Genomic DNA, 21,592 nt, shown 5'->3' on the forward strand with positions numbered 1-21,592 from the left:
CGTTTTTCCATATCATGTTGGTGATGTTCATATCTGTGTGAGTGTGTGTGTGTGTGTGTGTGACGCGCGCGAGTGGATGTGTGTGTGTGTGTGTGTGTGTGTGTGTATGTGTGTTTGTGTGTGTTTGCGCTGCATGTTTTTCGACAAATACTGGAGCTAATAACTGATTATGTTCGAGGCAGTGGCTCATTAAGTAAAACTTTTCTGCGCACTTTTGCAACTAGTTTAGCACATCTACTACTGTAATGGAAAGTTGGCGCACAGAGAAACAAATATAGACAACGAAAACGAGTCACAATTATTGCGTTAAAGGTCTCGAGCGACATCTGCAGTTGAGCACGCAACTGGCATTTGCGGCAGCAGAGCGCTATAAGAACGGTGAACACAACAGAAGGCGTGACCACGCTCCTGCTCTGAATGATTGTTGCTATAGTCGCTGTCATGTAAACAAGTAGCTGTCGACGTTTTCTCAAAATTAGAAGTACTTGTAGACAAGGAGTTAACCGCTATCCTTCTTCGTATAAATACAGATATTTTCCGTCTGTCGATCACCGCTTTTATCGTTTCAGCCTAATTTTCGAGAATGTCACCAATCCTCAGAGCTTGTTCAAAAAAACTGACAATCGTGTTCTTATCCCGTATTTGCAATATTACTTAGCTAAAACAATTTTTTTATCTAGCTATAATAAAAACGTTGTATAAATACCATTTCTCGTAGTTACAGAGTAATTAGCCTTGACGAACCATTATAAGTTCACTGTCATACACTAAAGCTAAACTTATGTGCTGTCGCTTTATATTAAAATTTGAAAGAAATTTAATTGATATAAAAAGCATGTAGCGTCAGTGACTTCTCTCTATATGTTCTAGCAGATATGAAAACATAATCTTGAAATAATTTATACAGGCAAACATTACAGATAATTAAATACAAAACATTATCGAGGATTTCCTACGCTCTCACACTTTCACGTGGGACAACACTAGACGCAGACAGCTGAGATGCACAAATTCCGTGAACGAGTAGGAGGGATGGGAGGTGGCGATCGTAAGAACATCCGGCCACTCTCTACCACTGTTGTTGTTGTTGTGGTCTTCAGTCCTGAGACTGGTTTGATGCAGTTCTCCATGCTACTCTATTCTGTGCAAGTTTCTTTATCTCCGAGTAACTACTGCAACCTACATCCTTCTGAATCTGCTTAGTGTATTCATCTCTTGGTCTCCCTCTACGGTTTTTACCCTCCACGCTTCCCTCCATCACTAAATTGGTGATCCCTTGATGCCGCAGAACGTGTACTACTATCGATCCCTTCTTCTAGTCAAGTTGTGCCACAAATTCCTCTTCTCCCCGATTCTATTCAGTACCTCCTCATTAGTTACGTGGTCTACCCATGTTTTTACGATATACATAAACGATCTGGTTGATGGTACTGACGGCGGCATTAGACTGTTTGCCGATGATGCTGCAGTCTACAGGAAAGTAGTATCACAACAGAGTTGCGAACAAATCAATGAGGATTTACGAAAATAAATTCGTTGTGTAACGACTGGCAATTATCTCTCGCGGGCCGGTGTAGCCGAGCGGTTCTAGGCGCTTCAGTCGGGAACCGCGCGACTGCTACGGTCGCAGGTTCGAATCCTGCCTCGGGCATGGGTGTTTGTGCTGTCCTTAGGTTAGTTAGGTTTAAGTAGTTCTAAGTTCTAGGGGACTGATGACTTCAGTCCCATAGTGCTCAGAACCATATGAACCATTTTTAATTATCTCTCAATATTAGTAAGTGTAACCTGATGCGTATAACAAGGCGAAATTCCCCATTAATGTACGAGTACAAAATAAATACCCAGTCTTTGGAAGCGGTAACATCCGTCAGGTATCTGGGTGTGACTATTCGAAATGATCTCAAATGGAATGATCGGATCACACAAGTAACGGGTAAGGCGAACTCTAGATTGCGGTTTATTGGTAGAATCCCGAAGCGATGCAGTCCTTCAGCAAAGGAAATAGCTTAAAATATGTTAGTTCGTCCAGTCTTGGGCTACTGTTCGTCTGTATGGGACCCTTACCATTTGGGTCTGATTCAAGAGATTGAGAAGGTCCAAAGAAGAGCGGCAATATTCGTGACTGGTACATTTAGCCATCGCGAGAGTGTTACAAATCTCATAGGAAGTTTGAAGTGGGACACACTTGCAGATAGACGGCGCGCTAAACGGAAGGGGCTGCTCACTAAATTCAGAAATTCGATATCCACCGAGGATGTAGAGCTTATATTATTACCACCAACATTCAAATCGCGCAATGATCACCATTCAAAGATATGGGAAATTAGAGCTCGTACGGAGGCGCGAGTGGAACGTAGGAGAGGAGGGAATAACACTTTGAGCGAATTGTGCCCTCCGCCGCACACCGCTTGGTGGCTAGCGGAGTATATATGTAATGTAGATGTATATGTAGATGTAATCTTCAGCATTCTTCTGTAGCACCACATTTCGAAAGCTTCTATTCTCTTCTTGTCTAAACTATTTATCGTCCATGTTTCACATCCATACATGGCTACACTCCATACAAATACTTTTAGAAAATACTTCCAGACACTTAAATCTATACTCGATGTTAAATTTCTCTTCTTCAGAAACGCTTTCCTTGGCATTGCCAGTCTGCATTTTATAGCCTCTCAACTTTGACCATCATCAGTTATTTTGCTCCCCAAATAGCAAAACTCATTTACTACTCTTAAGTGTCTCATATCCTAATCTAATTCCCTCGGTATCATCTGATTTAATTCGATTACATTCCATTATCCTCGTTTTGCTTTTGTTGATGTTCATCTTATATCCTCCTTTCAAGACACTGTCCATTCCGTTCAACTGCTCTTCCAGGTCCTTTGCGGTCTCTGACAGAATTACAATGTCATCGGCGAACCTCAAAGTTTTTATTTCTTCTCCATGGATTTTAATCCCTACTCCGAGTTTTTATTTTGTTTCCTTTACTGCTTGCTCAGTATACAGATTGAATAGCATCGGGGATAGGCTACAACCCTGTCTCACTCCCTTCCCAACCACTGCATCCCTTTCATGCCCCTCGACTCTTATAACTGCCAACTGGTTTCTCTAAAAATTGTAAATAGCCTTTCGCCTGCTGCATTTTACCTCTGCCACCTTCAGAATTTGAAGCCTACAATTGCTAGAAACGTAGGTTTGCCTTTCCTTAACCTATCTTCTAAGTTAAGTGGTAAGGTCAGTATTGCCTCAGATGTTCCAACATTTCTACGGAACCCAAACTGATCTTTCCCGAGGTCGGATTCTACCAGTTTTTCCATTCTTCTGTAAAGAAGTCGTGTTAGTATATTGCAGCCATGACTTATTAAACTGATAGTTCGGTAATTTTCACATCTGTCAACACCTGCTTTCTTTGAGATTGTAATTGTTATATTCTTCTTGAAGTCTGAGGGTATTTCGCCTGTCTCATACGTCTTGCTCACCAGATGCTAGAGTTTTGTCATAGCTGGCTCTTCCAAGGCTATCAGTAGTTCTAATTTTCGCACCATATAGATATCTTACCTAAATCGTTTTCCAATTTGTTTTGATCTTCTGATGATTTTACGAGACGATAGCCGGCCGCGGTGGTCTCGCGGTTAAGGCGCTCAGTCCGGAACCGCGCGACTGCTACGGTCGCAGGTTCGAATCCTGCCTCGGGCATGGATGTGTGTGATGTCCTTAGGTTAGTTAGGTTTAAGTAGTTCTAAGTTCGAGGGGACTGATGACCACAGAAGTTAAGTCCCATAGTGCTCAGAACCATTTGAACCATTTTTTTACGAGACGATAAACGACAGCATCATCTGCAAACAACCTAAGACGGCCTCTCAGACCGTTTTTGTAGATAAGAAAGAGCAGAGGGCTTATAACACTACCCTGGGGAACGCCAGAAATCACTTCTGTTTTACTCTATGATTTTCCATCAGTTGCTACGAACTGCGAGCGCTGCGACCCTGTGAATCAGTCGCGAAAATGAGACGATATTCCATAAGCACGCAATCTGATTACAAGCCGCCTGTGAGGTACAGTGTCAAAAGCCTTCTAAAAATCTAGAAATACAGAATCAGTTTCAAATTCCTTGATGACAGCACTCAACGCTTTGTGTGAGTAAAGAGCTAGTTGTGGTTCACAAGAGCCATGACTTCTAAATCCGTGTAGGCTGTGTGTCAATGCACCGGTCTCTAGGAGGTAATTCACATGTTCAAATACAATACATGTTCGACAATCCTGCTGCATATCGACGTTAATGATATGTGGCTTTAATTTAGTGGACTACTCCTACTACCTTTCTTGAATATTGGTGTGACTTTCACGTCTTTGGGAACGGATCTTTCGTCGAGCGAGCAGTTCTATATGATTGTTAAGAATGGAGCTATTGCATCAGCATAGTCTGAAAGAAATCTAACTGGTAGATAGCACGGACTGGAAGACTTACGTTTATTAAGTGATTTAAGCTGCTTCTCTGATCCGAGAATATCTACTTCTAAGTTATTCATATTGGCAGCTGTCCTTCATTCGAATTATGGAACATTTACATCGATTTCATTAGAGAAGGAATTTCGGGAGGTCTGTGTTTAGTAACTTTGCTTTAGCACCACTGTCGTCGATAGTATTTCCATTGCTATCGCGCAGAAAAATGGTTCAAATGGCTCTGAGCACTATGGGACTCAACTGCTGTCCCCTAGAACTTAGAACTACTTAAACCTAACTAACCTAAGGACATCACACACATCCATGCCCGAGGCAGGACTCGAACCTGCGACCGTAGCGGTCGTGCGGTTCCAGACTGCAGCGCCTTTAACCGCTCGGCCACTTCCGCGCTATCGCGCAGAGAAGACATTGTATGTGTCTTGCCGCTAGTATACTTTACTGACGGCCAGAATCACTTTCCATTTTCTGCCAGGTTTAGAGACAAAGTTTCGTTGTGTAAACTATTATAAGCATTACGCACTGAAGTTCGCGCTAAATTTCGAGCTTCTGTAAAAGATCTCCAATCTTGGGGATTTTGCAGTTCTTTAAATTTGGCATGCTTTTTTCACTGTTTCTGCAACAGTTTTCTGACCCGTTTTGTGTACCAATGGGGTCAGCTCCGTCGTATGTTAATTTATTTGGTATAGATCTCTCAACTGCTGTCGGTAGTATTTCTTTGAACTCGGCCATATCTAGTCTACACTAACATTGTTAATTAGGAAGGTGTGGAGAATGTGTCTCAGGAAGGCGTCAAGCGAATTTTTATCTGATTTTTTGAATAGGTATATTTTTCGTTTATTTTTGGAGGATTTGGGGGTTACGGTATTCAGTCTCGCTTCGACAACCTTGTGTTTACTAATCCCTGTATCCGTTTCGATGTTCGTTATTAGCTCAAGAGTATTTTCTGCGAAGAGGACAAGTGTGTCTTCACAGCCGTCTAATATTCGAGTAGACGTATGAAGTAACTGCTCGAAATAATTTGTGTCATGTCATTGTGATACTTCTATGATAGCAAGGGAAATTCGAAACCAGTGCCAGTGTTAAGGAAAGACAGAGCCTGTGTATTCCAGATGACGAGATGTGGGACGCAGCTGGCCAGTATGGCAGAGCGGTTCTAGGCGCTCCAGTCTGGAGCCGCGCGACCAGTACGGTCGCATGTTCGAATCCTGCCTCGGGCATGGATGTGTGTGATGTCCTTAGGTTAGTTATGTTTAAGTAGTTCTAAGTTCTAGGGGACTGATGACCTCAGATGTTAAGTCCCGTAGTGCTCAGAGCCATTGTTTCAGTGGGACGCAAAGCCTCGATTTTATCGATGAGTCCCGGATTGTTGGTTGATGTAGTTAGTGGGGAAGGTCGCGAACTCTAGTCCATCTAGTGCCAGTCAGATTAGGCGAAGGCAGCGGTTTTATAGCGTCTCGGCTCTGAGCACTATGGGACTTAACATCTATGGTCATCAGTCCCCTAGAACTTAGAACTACTTAAACCTAACTAACCTAAGGACAGCACACAACACCCAGCCATCACGAGGCAGAGAAAATCCCTGACCCCGCCGGGAATCTAACCCGGGAATTATAGCGTCTGAAAGCGCTTGAGGTTTGAGGTTTGAGGTACGGGTTGTCTCCCACGTTAAACACCCCTAAAGTGCTGCTGGGACGAATGTTGCTCGGTATAGGCAAAGTTTAGTGCTTCCTTGCATGTTTGTACTCACCAGTGCGGGTACAGTTGGAAGATGAACAGCAAAATCATCTGCAGTTTGTTCTAAAGTTGTAGGTTAAACAGTAGCTTAGCATCCAGTGTAACACGTTAGTATTTGACATGGCTGGTCCAAGGTACACTACTGGCCATTAAAATTGCCACACCACGAAGATGACGTGCTACAGACGCGAAATTTAACCGTCAGGAAGAAGATGCTGTGATATGCAAATGATTAGTTTTTCACAGCTCTCACACAAGGTTCGCGCCGGTGGCGACACCTACAACGTGCTGACATGAGGAAAGTTTCCACCCGATTTCTCATACACAAACAGCAGTTGACCGGCGTTGCCTGGTGAAACGTTGTTGTGATGCCTCGTGTAAGGAGGAGAAATGCGTACCATCACTTTTCCGACTTTGATAAAGGTCGGATTGTAGCCTATTGCGATTGCGGTTTATCGTATCGCGACATTGCTACTCGCGTTGGTCGAGATCCAATGACTGTTAGCAGAATATGGAATCGGTGGGTTCGGGAGGGTAATACAGAACGCCATGCTGGATCGCAACGGCCTCGTATCACTAGTAGTCGCGATGACAGGCATCTTAACCGCATGGCAGTAACGTATCGTGCAGCCACGTCTCGATCCCTGAGTCAACAGATGGGGACGTTTGCAAGACAACAACCATCTGCACGAACAGTTCGACGACGTTTGCAGCAGCATGGACTATCAGCTCGGAGACCATGGCTGTGGTTACCGTTGACGCCTCATCACAGACAGGAGCGCCTGCGATGGTGTACTCAACGACGAGCCTGGGTGCACGAATGGGAAAACGTCATTTTTTCGGATGAATCCAGGTTCTGTTTACAGCATCATGATGGTCGCATCCGTATTTGGCGACATTGCTGTGAACGCACATTGGAAGCGTATATTCGTCATCGTCATACTGGTGTATCACCCGGCGTGATGATATGGGGTGTCATTGGTTACACGTCTCTGTCACCTCTTGTTCGCATTGACGGCACTTTGAACAGTGGACGTTACATTTCAGATGTGTTACGACTCGTGGTTCTACCCTTCATTCGATCCCTGCGAAACCCTACATTTCAGCAGGATAATGCACGACCACATGTTGCAGGTTCTGTACGGGCCTTTCTGGATACAGAAAATGTTCGACTGCTGCCCTGGCCAGCACACTCTCCAGATCTTTCACCAATGGAAAACGTCTGGTCAATGGTGGCCAAGCAACTGGCTCGTCACAATATGCCAGTCACTACTCTTGATGAACTGTGGTATCGTGTTGAAGCTGCATGGGCAGCTGTACCTGTACACGCCATTCAAGATCTGTTTGACTCAATGCCCAGGCGTATCAAGGCCGTTATTAGGGGCAGAGGTGGTTGCTCTGGGTACTGATTTCTCAGGATCCCAAATTGCATGAAAATGTAATCATAAGTCTGTTCTAGTTTAATATATTTGTCCAATGAATACCCGTTTATCATCTGCATTTCTTCTTGGTGTAGCAATTTTAATGGCCATTATTGTATTTCTCGGTCACTGAGGACCAGCCGGTCACATAGTTTTGGTGGCATTGAGATGGATCGGGTTCTCTTCTGCCCGTCGCTTAGTGATTGTCAGTTGCCGTTGTTAAGTACGAGGTAACTGGAGACAGTCGTCCATCACTGGTGACGTGGGTGGTATTATCAGCGAACTGAGCCAGTACCAACTGTGGTAAGGTCGGGAGATCGCCCACATCTGTAGTAAAGAGGAAACTGGTCAGCGCTACTGTACCTGACGTCACAATCACAAAAGCGTCCGCAGCCCACTCCTCACTTCCTGGAGCGAGCACGTTGCTTCCATTGTAACAGTCACCGAACTCAACTCAAGGTCGACGAGATGAATCTCCAATGCTCTGAACACGCCCACTTTCATTCAATTATTACATGACAATCACAAGTTGTGAAGAGCTCCATTCCGTGGAGGAGTGTGCTGCAGCCGACAGCCTGCCCCCGCTTTCGCCGGCGGCCTCTCCACCGCGGGCGTTTCGCCACTGCGCATCTCGGGTCGTGCGCGTAATCCATCAGGGGAGCAGCCAGCAGCGGCGCTATAGCCTAGCTATCGGCCTGCCGCACGCCGCGGCGCGGCGCGTCCCGTGGGAAAGCGCGGGCCCTCCTCCGGCGCTGGTCGTGATGGGCCGCCGCGCCGCGGCCACCTCGCCTCGGGCTGCCCGGCCCGCTCTCCGGTGCGTGCGCACGGTTGCCCCGGACCGGGCTGCCCTGCACCCTCGGGCGAGCCAGGGCGGCCGTCCTTGTCTGCGAGGCGAGGCGCCTACGCTCCGCTTTCGCATCCGTCACCCTGACGCCGCCACAGGCCGTTCACGTGTGCCTCATTCACCTGTGAGGTAACGCCTACTAAATTTCCCACGACGTACAGCGTTCCGTGAAGATCGAGTGAGCACCTAAGAGGCGAGACTTCCATCAATGATACAAGGGAAGGGCGACGGAAACGATCTCCTCCCCCTCTCCGGGATCGAACACGATGGTTTCACCGACTAACTTTCACTGAAGGAGCCAGTGGTCACGTAATACTCTCCACCACACCGATGGCCTCCAGACTGTAAGGTTGATTCGTTATTTTCCACTAAAGATTCTGCAAAGTGCACCTAAACTGTTCCACATAAGATAAGATACACTGTTGAGCCAAAGAAACTGTCACACTTGCCTAATACCGTGTAGGGTCCCCGCAAGCTCGCAGAAGTGCCGCAACACGACCTGGTATGCACTCGACTGATGTCTGACGTAGTGCTGGAGAGAATGGACACCATGAATCCTGCAGGGCTGTCCATAAATGCATAAGAGTACTATGGGGTGGACATCTCTTCTGAACAGCACGTTGCAAGGCATCTCAGATATGCTCAATAATGATCATGTCTGGGGAGTTTGGTGGCCATTGGAAGAGTTTAAACTCAGAAAAGTGTTCCTGGAGCAACTCTGTAGCGATTCCGGACTTGTGGGTCGTCGCATTGTCCTGCTGGAATTCCCAAAGTCCGTCGGAATGCACAACGGACATAACTGGATGCAGGTGATCAGACAGGATGCTTACGTACGTATCACCTGTCAGACTCGTATCTAGACGTATCAGGGGTCCTATACCACTCCAACTGCACACGCCCCACACCATTACAGAGCCTCTACCAGCTTGAACAGTCCCCTGCCGACATGCAGGGTCCATGGATTCATGAGGAGGTTCGAATCCTCCCTCGGGCATGGGTGTGTGTGTTTGTCCTTAGGATAATTTAGGTTAAGTGGTGTGTAAGCTTAGGGACTGATGACCTTAGCAGTTAAGTCCCATACGATCTCACACACATTTGAACATTTGATTCATGAGATTTGCTCCGTACCCGTACACGTCCACCCGCTCGACACAATTTGAAACGAGACTTGTCCGACCAGGCAACGTGTTTCCAGTCGTCAACAGTCGAATGTCGGTGTTGACGGGCCCAGACAAGGCGTAAAGCTTTGTTTCGGGCAGTCGTAAGGGTAAACGAGTGGGCTTCGGCTCCGAAAGCCCATATCGATGATGTTTCGTTTAATGGTTCACACGCTGACATTTGCTGATGGCCCAGCATTGAAATCTGCAGCTACTTGCTGAAGGGTTGTACATCTGTGACGTTGAACGATTATCTTCAGTATTCCTTGGTCCCGTTCTTGCAGGATCTTTTTCCGCCCTCAGCGATGTCGGAGATTTGATGTTTTACCGGATTCGTGATATTCACAGTACACTCCCAAATGGTCGTACGCGAAAATCACCACTTCATGGCTACCTCGGAGATGTTGTGTCCCATCGCTTGCGCTTTGACTATGACAGCACGTTCAAACTCACTTTAATCTTGATAACCTGCCGTAGTAGCAGCAGTAGTTGTAAATTGTTGTAGCTGTGTTGGAAAAGTACCAGAGCTTCAAGCGCTGATAGAAAGTACTCAAGCTGAAATCTGTATAGGAACAGAAAACTGTCTAAAGCCGGAGATAAATTCTGCCGAAATTTTCACAGTGGCGCAAACCGTGTTCAGAAAGGACAGATTAGATAAAGTAGGTGGTGGTGTGTTTGTGTCTATTGGTAGTAGTTTATGGGTGGTTCAAATGGCTCTGAGCACTATGCGACTTAACTTCTGAGATCATCAGTCGCCTAGAACTTAGAACTAATTAAACCTAACTAACCTAAGGACACCACACACATCCATGCCTGAGGTAGGATTCGAACCTGCGACCGTAGCGGTTGCTCGGTTCCAGACTGTAGCGCCTAGAACCGCTAGGCCACTCCGGCCGGCTAGTAGTTTATCTTGTAATGAAGTTCCTGCGAATTACTATGGGTAGAGGTTATACTCAGCAGCCGTACCAAAATAATAATTGGCTCCTTCTACCGACCCCCGACTCAGATGATATAATAGCTGAACGGTTCAAAGAAAACTTGAATCTCATTAAAAGTAAGTACCCCATTCATACAGTTATAATTGCTGGAGACTTCAATCTACCCTCGATTTTTGGGTGTAAATATATGTTCAAAGCCGCTGAAGACAGAAAACATCTTCCGAAATTGTACTAAATGATTTCTCTGAGAATTACTTTGAACAATTAGTTCATGAGCCCACACGAATAAAAATGGTTTCGAAAACACACTTGACCTCTTAGCCGCAAACAATCCTGATCTAATAGAGAGCGTCATGACGGATACAGGGATTAGTGAACACAAGGTCATTGTAGCGAGGCTAGAAACCATGATAAAAATTCGCTTGATGCCTTCCTGTGAGGGAGTCACCATTGCTTCCAAGCTAATTATGTAAGTGTAGACCAGATATGGCTCAAAGTCAAAGATACAGTATCGACAGCAATAGATAGATTCATACCGCATATGTTAATAAGAGAAGGGACTGATCCACTATGGTACACAAAACATGTCAGAACACTGTTGCAGAAGCAACGAAAAAAGCATGCCAAAACCAGAAGAATGAAAAATCCCCAAGACTGGCTAAGTTTCACGGAAGCTCAAAATTTAGTGCGGACGCCAATGCGAGATGCTTTTAATAGTGTCCACAATGAAACATTGTCTCAAAATATGGTAGAAAATCCAAAGAGATTTTGGACGTACGTAAAGTACACCAGTGGAAAAGAACAGTCAATACCGTCACTGCGAGATAGCGATGGAAATGTTAATGATGATAGTGCCACTATAGCGGAGTTACTAAATACAGTTTCCGTAGTTTCTTCACGAAAGAAGACGAAGTAAATATTTCAGAATTCGAAACCAGAACAGCTGTTAGCATAACTGACGTAAAAGTAGACATCTTAGGTGTTGCGAAAAAACTCAGATCACTTAAGAAAGGCAAGTCTTCCGGTGTAGATGGTATATCAATCAGGTTCCTTTCATAATATGCAGGCACAATAGCGCCTTTCTTAGCAATTATATACAACCGCTCACTTGACGAAAGGTCTTTTTCTAAAGACTGGAAAGTAGCACAGGTCACGCCAATATTCAAGAAAGGAAGTAGGAGTAACCCAATTGAATTACCAACCAATGTCACTGACCTCAATTTGCAGTAGGATTTTGGAGCATATACTGTACTCGAACATTATGAATCACCTTGAAGAAAATGACTTATTGATACATAACCAACACGGATTCAGAAAATATCGTTCTTGTGTAACACAGCTAGCTCTTTATTCCCATGAAGTAATGGGTGCTGTCGACAAGGGATCTCTGATTCCATATTCCTAGATTTCCAGAAGGCTTTTGATGCCGTTCCTCACAAGCAACCAATAATCAAATTGCGTGCATATGGAATATCGTCTCAGTTGTGAGACGAGATTCGTGATTTCCTCTCAGAGAGGTCACTGTTTGTAGTGATAGACGGTAAATCATCGAGCAGAACAGAAGTGATATTTGGAGTTCTGCAAGGTAGTGTCATGGACCCTCTGCTGTTCCTGATTTACATAAATGATCTAGGTGATAATCTGAGCAGCCTCCTTTGATTGTTTGCAGATGACGCTGTAATTTACCGTCTAGTAAAATCATCAGACGATCAGTTCCAATTACAAAATGATTTAGAGAGAATTTCTGCATGGTGCAAAAAGTGGCAGTTGGTACTAAACAAAGAAAAGTGCGAGGTCATCCACATGGGTACCAAAAGAATCCGGATAAATTTGGGGTATACGATAAATCTAAGGACTGTCAATTCGACTAAATACCTAGGAATTACAATTACGAGCAACTTAAATTGGAAAGACCGCATAGATAATACTGTGGAGAAGGCGAAACAAAGACTGCGCTTTGTTGGCAGAACACTTAGAAGATGCGACAAACCCACTAAAGAGATTTGTCCGTCCTCTGCTGGAATATTGCTGCGCGGTATGGGATCCTTACCAGGTAGGACTGACGGAGGATATCGAAAAAGTGCAATGAAGGGCAGCTCGTTTCGTGTTATCGTGCAATAGGGGTAAGAGTGTCACTGATATGATACGCGAGTTGGGGTGGCGGTCACTGAAACAAAGGCGGTTTTCTTTGCGGCGACATCTATTACCGAAATTTCAATCACCAATTTTCTCTTCCGAATGCTAAAATATTTTGTTGACACCCACTCACGTAGGGAGAAACGATCATCATAATAAAATAAGAGAAATCAGAGCTCGAACGGAAAGATTTAGATGATCTTTTCCCACGCGCCTTTCGAGAGTGGAATGGCAGAGAAATAGTACGAAAATGGTTCGATGAACCTTCTGTCAGGCACTTAAGTGTGAGTTGCAGAGTAATCATGTAGATGTAGATGTAACCGACCTGAGAACTGCTCTAGACACTTGTTATCTTATATAGGCGTTGCCGATCGCACCGGCGTACTCTGCATGTTTACATATCTCTGTATTTGAATACGCATACCTACACTAGTTTCTTTGGAGCTTCCACGTAGTTCCATAGTTTCTGTGTAAGCGTGTACCAGGTGTGACTTAAGCTGAAAGAAATATTGGGTTGGTGCATATGTTAGTGGAGTCTTTCTTTTACTTGTTAGTATTCCGGTTACTAGGGAATTATTTGTCCAACGGCCTTGCCGCAGTGGTAACACCGGTTCCCGTCGGATCACCGAAGTCAAGCGCTGTTAGGCTTGGCTAGCACTTGGGTTGTTCACAGTCCGGTCTTCCCAGCGTTGATGGCAAACGGGGTGCACTCAGCCCTTGTGAGGCCAGCTGAGAAGCTATTTGATCGAGAAGTAGCGGCTCTGCTCACCACAACTGAGAGCGGTCGGGAGAGTGATGTGCTGACCACATGCCCCTTCATATATGCATCCAGCGACGCCTATCGTCAGAGAATGACACAGCGGTCGGTCTGCACCGTTGAGCTTCATGTGGCCTATTTTTTGACGGAGTTAATTGTTACGGCCTAAAGTCGAGCGCCGGCACGCCAGTCGGGAACGATAGAGAAGAGATGGCTGTGAGAAGACGTCAGTCAGTAGCACGCTGACCGGTGCTCCCCCCAGGACGACAACACGACAGCAGCGTCACCTCTGTGAAGAGGATATAAGCGCCGCGACCGACTAGCGACGCTCAGGTGAATAGCAGCTTCAAGTTTAGCAACTAGAATAGGAGCGTCAACGCTAGACACTTCGCTTGTAATCTCTATGTAGCACAGACTTGAGATTGTTTAATGGTGAGGAAGTTTGAATATTCTGTATGTCGCCCTTTGCTTGCGACACCTCTGTGTAATTGCAAAAGTTAAGTATTGTCTCTTTTCTTTTTGTAATAAAACTCATTAATAAGACTTGCTTGATTTGATTCTCTAACGAACCAAGTACGAAGGATCCCTACACATCCCACATTATAATAATATGGGTTTATTGATAGATTATGATTTTTCATTTGTAGTTCACTGTTGCTACTTGAATTTAAATATCGTCATTTTGTCTTTTGGAGATGGTGAGTGGAGCTGTGTTCCAAGAGTAGAAATCTGATTATTTTCGCAAACTCTTCTGTGTGAGTTCAATAGAGGAGTGACAGCAGCGGAGACAGCCAAAAACGTTTGCGCAGTGTATGACAGTAACGCCGCTCAACAGACACGGAAAGAAAATTGTTTTCCCGTTTTAAGGAGAATCGTTTTGACATTAGTGATTTCCCACGTTCAGGCAGACGTTCGCGGTTTGATGCAGATCGTTTAAACACGTTAACGCACAATGGTTCAAATGGTTCAAATGGTTCTGAGCACTATGCGACTTAACTTCTGAGGTCATCTGTCGCCTAGAACTCAGAACTAATTAAACCTAACTAACCTAAGGACATCACACACATCCATGCCCGAGGCAGGATTCGAACCTGCGACCGTAGCAGTCGCTCGGTTTCAGACTGTAGCGACCAGACCGCTCAGCCAGTCCGGCCGGCCCAATGGTCCATGTAACTGTACTCGAGAACTGGCAAATGTGATGAAATGTGATCATTCCATCATCGTGCGCCATTTGCATGTAGTGGAAATGTTACAAAATCGGGTGTATGAGTGCCGCATCCCGTAAGCCAAAATCTCAGAAATCACCAGGCGGTCATATGTGCATCTTCCTTCCTCGTTATGAACTTGTTCGTGAACAACACCTATCATTCCAATTCTGTATCGTTACAGGTGACGAGAAATGGTGTCTTTATGCTAACATAAGGAAAAAGAATGGAGTGCTGAAGCCCAAATAGAGCTGCAACTCTCCGTATAGAGATCTGCGTGCATTCACAAAAGATAGTATTACGTGTCTGGTGGAACAGCGACAGTGTGGTGTACTGCTAACTGCTTCACCGAGATGTACTCATCATTTTTGACATTTATTGTGAGAGTTGGCAATACTCTCTTAGGATTTAAAGGTTGGCTGCAGCGCACACACAAGCTCTGGAATCTAAGATATTGTTGTCGCGCTTCGCAGCGCACGGATTAATTTGTGGCAGTTTTGAAGCCAGTGTAGGAGCCCGCCTGCTGTGGTGCGCACGTGTGTTGGGCGAGGGGTCGTCGCCGAGCGGCCGTACTGCTGTGTCCGCCAGCAGCGACACAGGATTTGGTAGTGAGTTGATATTTTTTATAATTTGCAGCGCACTTATTAATTTAAAGAAAAGGGTTTGTGTGTGTGCGTAGCAGCAGACGATAATTTTGATAATGATAGGAGTTGAATTCTTAAGGGAAACCATTGTTAGATTAAGTATTGATTTTTGTTATTGGTTTCTTTTGTAATTGTCAGGAAATTGTTTCACTAGGTATTTAATTGAGAAGTATTTCAGTCTGTGTCAAGAGTTTGATTAATTTGTAATATTGCTTTAATGCCACTGGAGGCAGATTTACATACGAATCAATTATTCAAAGAGCTTCTAGCGTTTTGTTAATTGAATGAGAAAGAATCGCTTTCAGAATATAGTTTTCATTCTTTTTTTTTTTTTTTTAAAAAAAGGGATTACTTCTTTGGGTTATCATTTATCGAGTTTAGATTTGACCAAACCCTTTCTCTTGAATCATTTGTAGCTGTAGTAAGTAGCAGCAGCCGCAGCAACAGCAGGAGCCGCCATACAGAACATGCATTGCACTCAGCATGTATAATAGGTCTTTTTATGTTTTTGTTAAATAATGGAATGCAGCAGATCAAGCAGTGGCAGCAGAAAGACCAAGTAAGTTATTTGTTGCGCACAGGACCAATTAAAAAAAAATAAAGTTTAGGAGATCTCTGTAATAGTAAAGTTAACAAGAGTACAAGCACGAGATTTTCAGTATAAAACACGAGATAAGAGGATAGAGCTCGCGACATTCAATTGTCAAAAAGTGAGGCGTCTTGGGAACGCAAAAAAATGGTCCAAATGTCTCTGAGCACTATGAGACTTAACTTCTGAGGTCATCAGTCCCCTAGAACTTAGAACTACTTAAACCTAACTAACCTAAGGACATTACACACATCCATGCCCGATGCAGGATTCGAACCTGCGACCGTAGCGGTCACGCGGTTCCAGGCTTTAACGCCTAGAACCACTCGGCCACAGCGGCCAGCTTGGGAACGCAATCCAAGAACAACGACCAAGAACGCTACGTGACGTGATGCTACTCCACGTTAACGCCCGCCCGCTTTCTGCTACAGTGACAAAAAATACTACACGAGAGTTGGTTTTGGAAGTCATTCCACACCATATTATCCACCTGATCTTGTGCTCTCGGATTTTCACCTTTTCCGCTGTCTGTCGAACAACCTTCAAGCAGCTTCCTTTCCGGACGAAAATACGCTCCGAACGTGGCCCGCCGAGTCCTTTGCCTTAAAAGCACGTGATTTCTAGAGTCACGGAATTGAAAAATTACTGCACCGTCGGCAGACTGTTCTGAATAATGAAGGAGAATTTGTCGTTGACGATTTTTTATGCGTATTTATTGTGTTTATTAAACTTAAGGGAATACGCTCCAAACTTATGGGCAATCCAGTAGTGCAGTTAATAAGATATAGATCAGTTCCCCCATCATGCACAAAACAGGGCATGACACTCTTTCAGAAGCAACGATAAAACCATGCCATATTTTTGTAAAAAACAACAAACTGACGAGGTCCGAAAGCTTAATGTGAATCGATATGTTGTTTCTCGGATGTGGCAACAGTTTATAGAGACCGAAAATATAGTCCGAAGACCAGGGCAGGGCCGACCTCGTGCGACATCAGAAAGAGAGGACCGTTATTTGGCTGCAAGGGCACGCTGGTACCGCCCTAGCACTGCAAGGCGACTGGCATCTTACCTCGCAGCATCCACAGAACATCCACAGAACTTGTTGTATCGAGGCAAACGGTGTACTGAAGGCTTCGGCAGAGTGACCTTTACTGTCGACAACCTGCCGTATGTACAGGTATACCTCTGATGCATCTTCACAAAAGGGACGTATAGAGAAGAATCGTCAATATGGTACCTGGACGGCCGAACAGTGGGCCATTGTTCTTTTCACTGATGATCCCCGATTTGGTCTGGAGAGTGATTCTCAATGGATTCGCATCTGGAGGGAACGTGGAACACGATTTCGGGATCCAAACATTGTGGACAGAGACCGATATCGAGGAGTATCCCTAATGACGTGGGCAGGGATTATGTTGACCATTCGGACACCTCTTCATGATGAAGTTGTACGGGTGAATCGGCAACGTTTAACAGCTGTCAGGTATCGTGAGGAAATCTTGGGATCTCAAGCATGGTTGTTGCGAGGAGCTGCGTGTCCAGACTTCTTATTGATGAGCCATCATGCTCGACCTCACAGAGCACGAGTGGATTATGTTTCTTTGGAAACAGAAGATATTATACGCATGGCATGGTCTTCTCTCTCTCCCGCCTCAGTCTCATAGAGCATTATCTGGAATGCTCTAGGGAGACGGTCTGCATCAAGTCAGCAGCAACCACCAACCACTCAGGCTTGATGAATGGGTGTTATTGCCTCAACATGAGACTTATGACACCATTCACAGTATGTTTCGTCATTGTCAGGCCTGTATTGCTGCCAGAGGTGATCACACCCCAACCGAGTACATTAACCAGTTGTCGGAATGTGTGTGCAAATACGTTAAGTAGAAAAAACAAAAGACATTTTGTCTACCGTTATGCATGTTGCTGTTGTTTACGTTTCGTATTCTTTACATTGTTTCTACTTTACTGTCACCTGTTTGTACTGTTTTGTGGCAAAATAAACGAAACCTTGCAAAATTTCCGTTTGTTGCTTTAAATTTGGACACCAGTGTATTAGCGTCAGTGGTGTGGAGAAGCAGCTGAAACTGCTGAAATTTTACAAAGCCTCAGCATCCAATGGAAGCCCTATAAGAATCTGTAACAGATTTCCGTCTGAATTAACCCGCTTTCAACCGTAGTCTGTAACAGCGTAGCGGTAGCGTTGCCGCCTACCACGCAGGGGGGCCGGGTTCGATTCCCGGCAGGAGTCTGGGTGTTGTGTATCCATCATCATTTTCATCATCATTGACTCGCAAGTCGCCGACGTGGCGTCACCTAAAAAGGACTTGCAATACGGCGGCCGAACTTCCCCGAATGGGGCCTCCCGGCCAACAACGTCTTTGGAATTTTGAAAGTAGCAAGAGTAAAATCAGAGAGCGTAAGATTATTTACAGCCTGCACAGAAACCAGACGTCAGTTACAAGACTCGGGGAGCATGAAACGGAAGCAGTGATTGAGAAAGGAATGAGACAGCTTTGTAGCTTAACCCCTGATGTTAACCAATTTGTACACTGAGCAAGCCGTAACGGAAACAAAAGAAAAATTTGAAAAAGGAATTAAAGTTCTGGGAGAAGAAATAAAAACTTTGAGGTTTGCAGATGACAGTGCAATTCTGTCAGAGGTGCAACGGACTTCGAAGAGCAGTTAAACGGAATGGGCCGTGTCTTGAAAGGAGGATATAAGAAGAACATCAACAAAAGCAAAACGAGGATAATGAAATGTAGATGAATTAAATCAGAAGATGCTGACGGAATTACATCAGGAAATGAGAAACATAAAGTGGTAGATGAATTTTGCTGTTTAGGTAGCAAAACAACTGATAATGGACGAAGCAGAGAGGATACAAAATGTAGACTGGCAATGGCGAGGAAAGTATTTCTGAAGAAGAGAAATTTGTTAACATCGAATATAGTTTTAGGTGTTACCATGTCTTTTCTGAAAGTATGAGTATGGAGTGTAGCCATATATGAAAGTGAAACATAAGACGATAAACAGTGTAGACAAAAAGATGATAGAAGTTTTCAAATAGGCTGCTACGGAAGAACGCTTAAGGTTAGATTTGTGGACCACGTAACTAATAAAAAGGAATTGAATAGAATTTGTGAGAAGAGAAATCTGTGCCACAAACTAATTAGAAGAAGGGACCGGTTGATGGACACATTCTGAGACATCAAGGAATCACTAACTTAGTACTGGAGAGAGGTGTGAGGGGTAAAAATCGTAGCTGGAGACCAAGAGATGAATCCAGTAAGCAGGTTCAAAAGGATGTAAGTTGCAGTAGATTTTCGGAGAAGAAGCAGCCTGCACAGAATAGAGTACCATGGAGAGCTGCATCAAACCAGTCTTCGGACTGACGACCACAAAAATTCATGATGCACGGCCTCAATTGAATGCTCTCCATCTAACGGCTTCTAGGAGCAATAGAAATTGATTTTCAGTTTCTCTTATAACTACTAACCGAGTTTAAAAATTTTAGATGCTGTCATAATCTTCTCATTAAGGAGTACAACCTTACGTTAGAGGTTTATGACAGTAAGACAATTACTTGAGGCAGACTAACCTACGGCGCGCAAATTACCCAGACTATATTCATCCAGTATCTGACAATGAAAGTAAAAGGAAACCATCGAAGAAAGTAATTTGACTTGTACTGTCATCATCTCGAAGTGACATTTTTAATTCTTTAATTGAGTAACTTGAATATTTGAAAAGTAGAAGAGGCATATATTCGTGCTTGGCACACACAATTTCAGACTTTTACGAAACTTTTTCTCCGCAAAAAGACGACAGAGCAAAGGTTAATCAAATAGTACATTTTCTCTGTTCATTCAATTAAAATTCAGCATAAGGTGTGGCTTGTAATTTATTACTTCTTTACTGCAAACTCTATCCATAACACATTTTGGAGACAGTGTCCATATTTACCACTGAATGCACGGGCTAAATTATATGATTGTGCGATACATAGTTCAGAGGATAAGACGTCTTTAACATTTGCGTGCATGAAAAATTAGCTTTCGCTTGAAATTATTCGCGATTTACCCAAGTTACACTAATCCAGTGTTCGGTAATGAGAGCACTTAGCGATTTCCGACAAACTTTAACCGTAATTTCAAACATTTTCTAGTGTTTTCTCGCTTTCACGTTTAACGACAAACTTGAAACACATTAACTCATTTGTAAAGGTCTCAAACGATTGAAGCTGTTTTATAGATAGGAGTTAGATTTTTTAAAGACTCGAGGGGGGGTCGTTTACTGATTAATACTGGTGTTCATATTCAGGAGAAGGGTAAAATTACTGTATCATATCCATGGAAGCACAAAATAAAAGGAACCTTTCTGAGAATTTTTTTCTTCTTGACATTACCTGAATACGTTGTTTGTTTTCTTTGTGTGGTATTTAGCCTCGAATCGCGCTGAATGAAAATAGCGCAATAAAATGTGCCTGTAGTTTATTCTTTTTGTACCGGAAATTCAGGTGTTACACCACCACGGGAAGCCTAACCTTCAATGGAGCGCATTCAAAGATTACTTTCTGATGCGGTAGGTATGAGAAATCGTTTCCATTCATGAGCTACGATGGGAACCAGTTCAGACAGTTTGTAGACAAGAGACGCTCGCACTTGATAGTACGCAGCGGGAAGCTACATCTGTTAACAGCGCAAGGCGTTCAGCGTGAGGTCGTGACGAGTGCACTGGATTGCCGCGCTGAGGTGCGGCGTGTCATTAGGCTTGCGAGCAGCGGGTGGGTGCCGGTCGAAGAAACCACTGGAGAAAGCGTGGCGTGGCGTGCCGTGCCGTGCCGCGAGCTGCGAGCGATAAGCGTCGGCTTTCTCCTCGCGGGCGTGTCGCAAGCCGAGACGGGGGCGGCTTAAGCTGACAGACACCCCCCACTGCCCGTGGCTACCACACTCCCGCCAGCTATGTTTGGCAATACGCAAGCTGGCAGTCACAGATTAGCTGGCCGAGCGAAAGAACGCTTCGATTTTTCAACTTTCATTGTAAACTTACTTGTAAAGTTCTGCAGGTTTCTCTCATTTTGTCACATACATAAAACAATTAGGGGCTCAAATTACACTACTGGCCATTAAAATTGCTACACCACGAAGATGAAGAGCAACAGACGTGAACTTTAACCGACAGGAAGAAGATGCTGTGATATGAAAATGATTAGCTTTTAAGAGTATTCACACAAGGTTGGCGCCGGTGGCGACACCTACAACGTGCTGACATGACGAAAGTTTCCAACCGATTTCTCATACACAAACAGCATTTGACCGGCGTTGTTATGATGCCTCGTCTAAGGAGGAGAAATCCGCACCACCACGTTTCCGACTTTGATAAAGTTCGGATTGTAGCCTATCGCGATTGCGGTTTATCCTATAGCGACATTGCTGCTCGCGTTGGTCGAGACCCAATGACTGTTCGCAGAATATGGAATCGGTGCGTTCAGGAGGGTAATACGGAACGCCGTGCTGGATCCCAACGGCCTCGTATCACTAGTAGTCGCGATGACAGGCATCTTGGCCGGCCGCGGTGGTCTCGCGGTTCTAGGCGCGCAGTCCGGAACCGTGCGACTGCTACGGTCGCAGATTCGAATCCTGCCTCGGGCATGGATGTGTGTGATGTCCTTAGGTTAGTTAGGTTTAAGTAGTTCTA

This window comes from Schistocerca serialis, chromosome 1 (genome assembly GCF_023864345.2).
Source record: "Schistocerca serialis cubense isolate TAMUIC-IGC-003099 chromosome 1, iqSchSeri2.2, whole genome shotgun sequence".
Classification (NCBI taxonomy): domain Eukaryota; kingdom Metazoa; phylum Arthropoda; class Insecta; order Orthoptera; family Acrididae; genus Schistocerca; species Schistocerca serialis.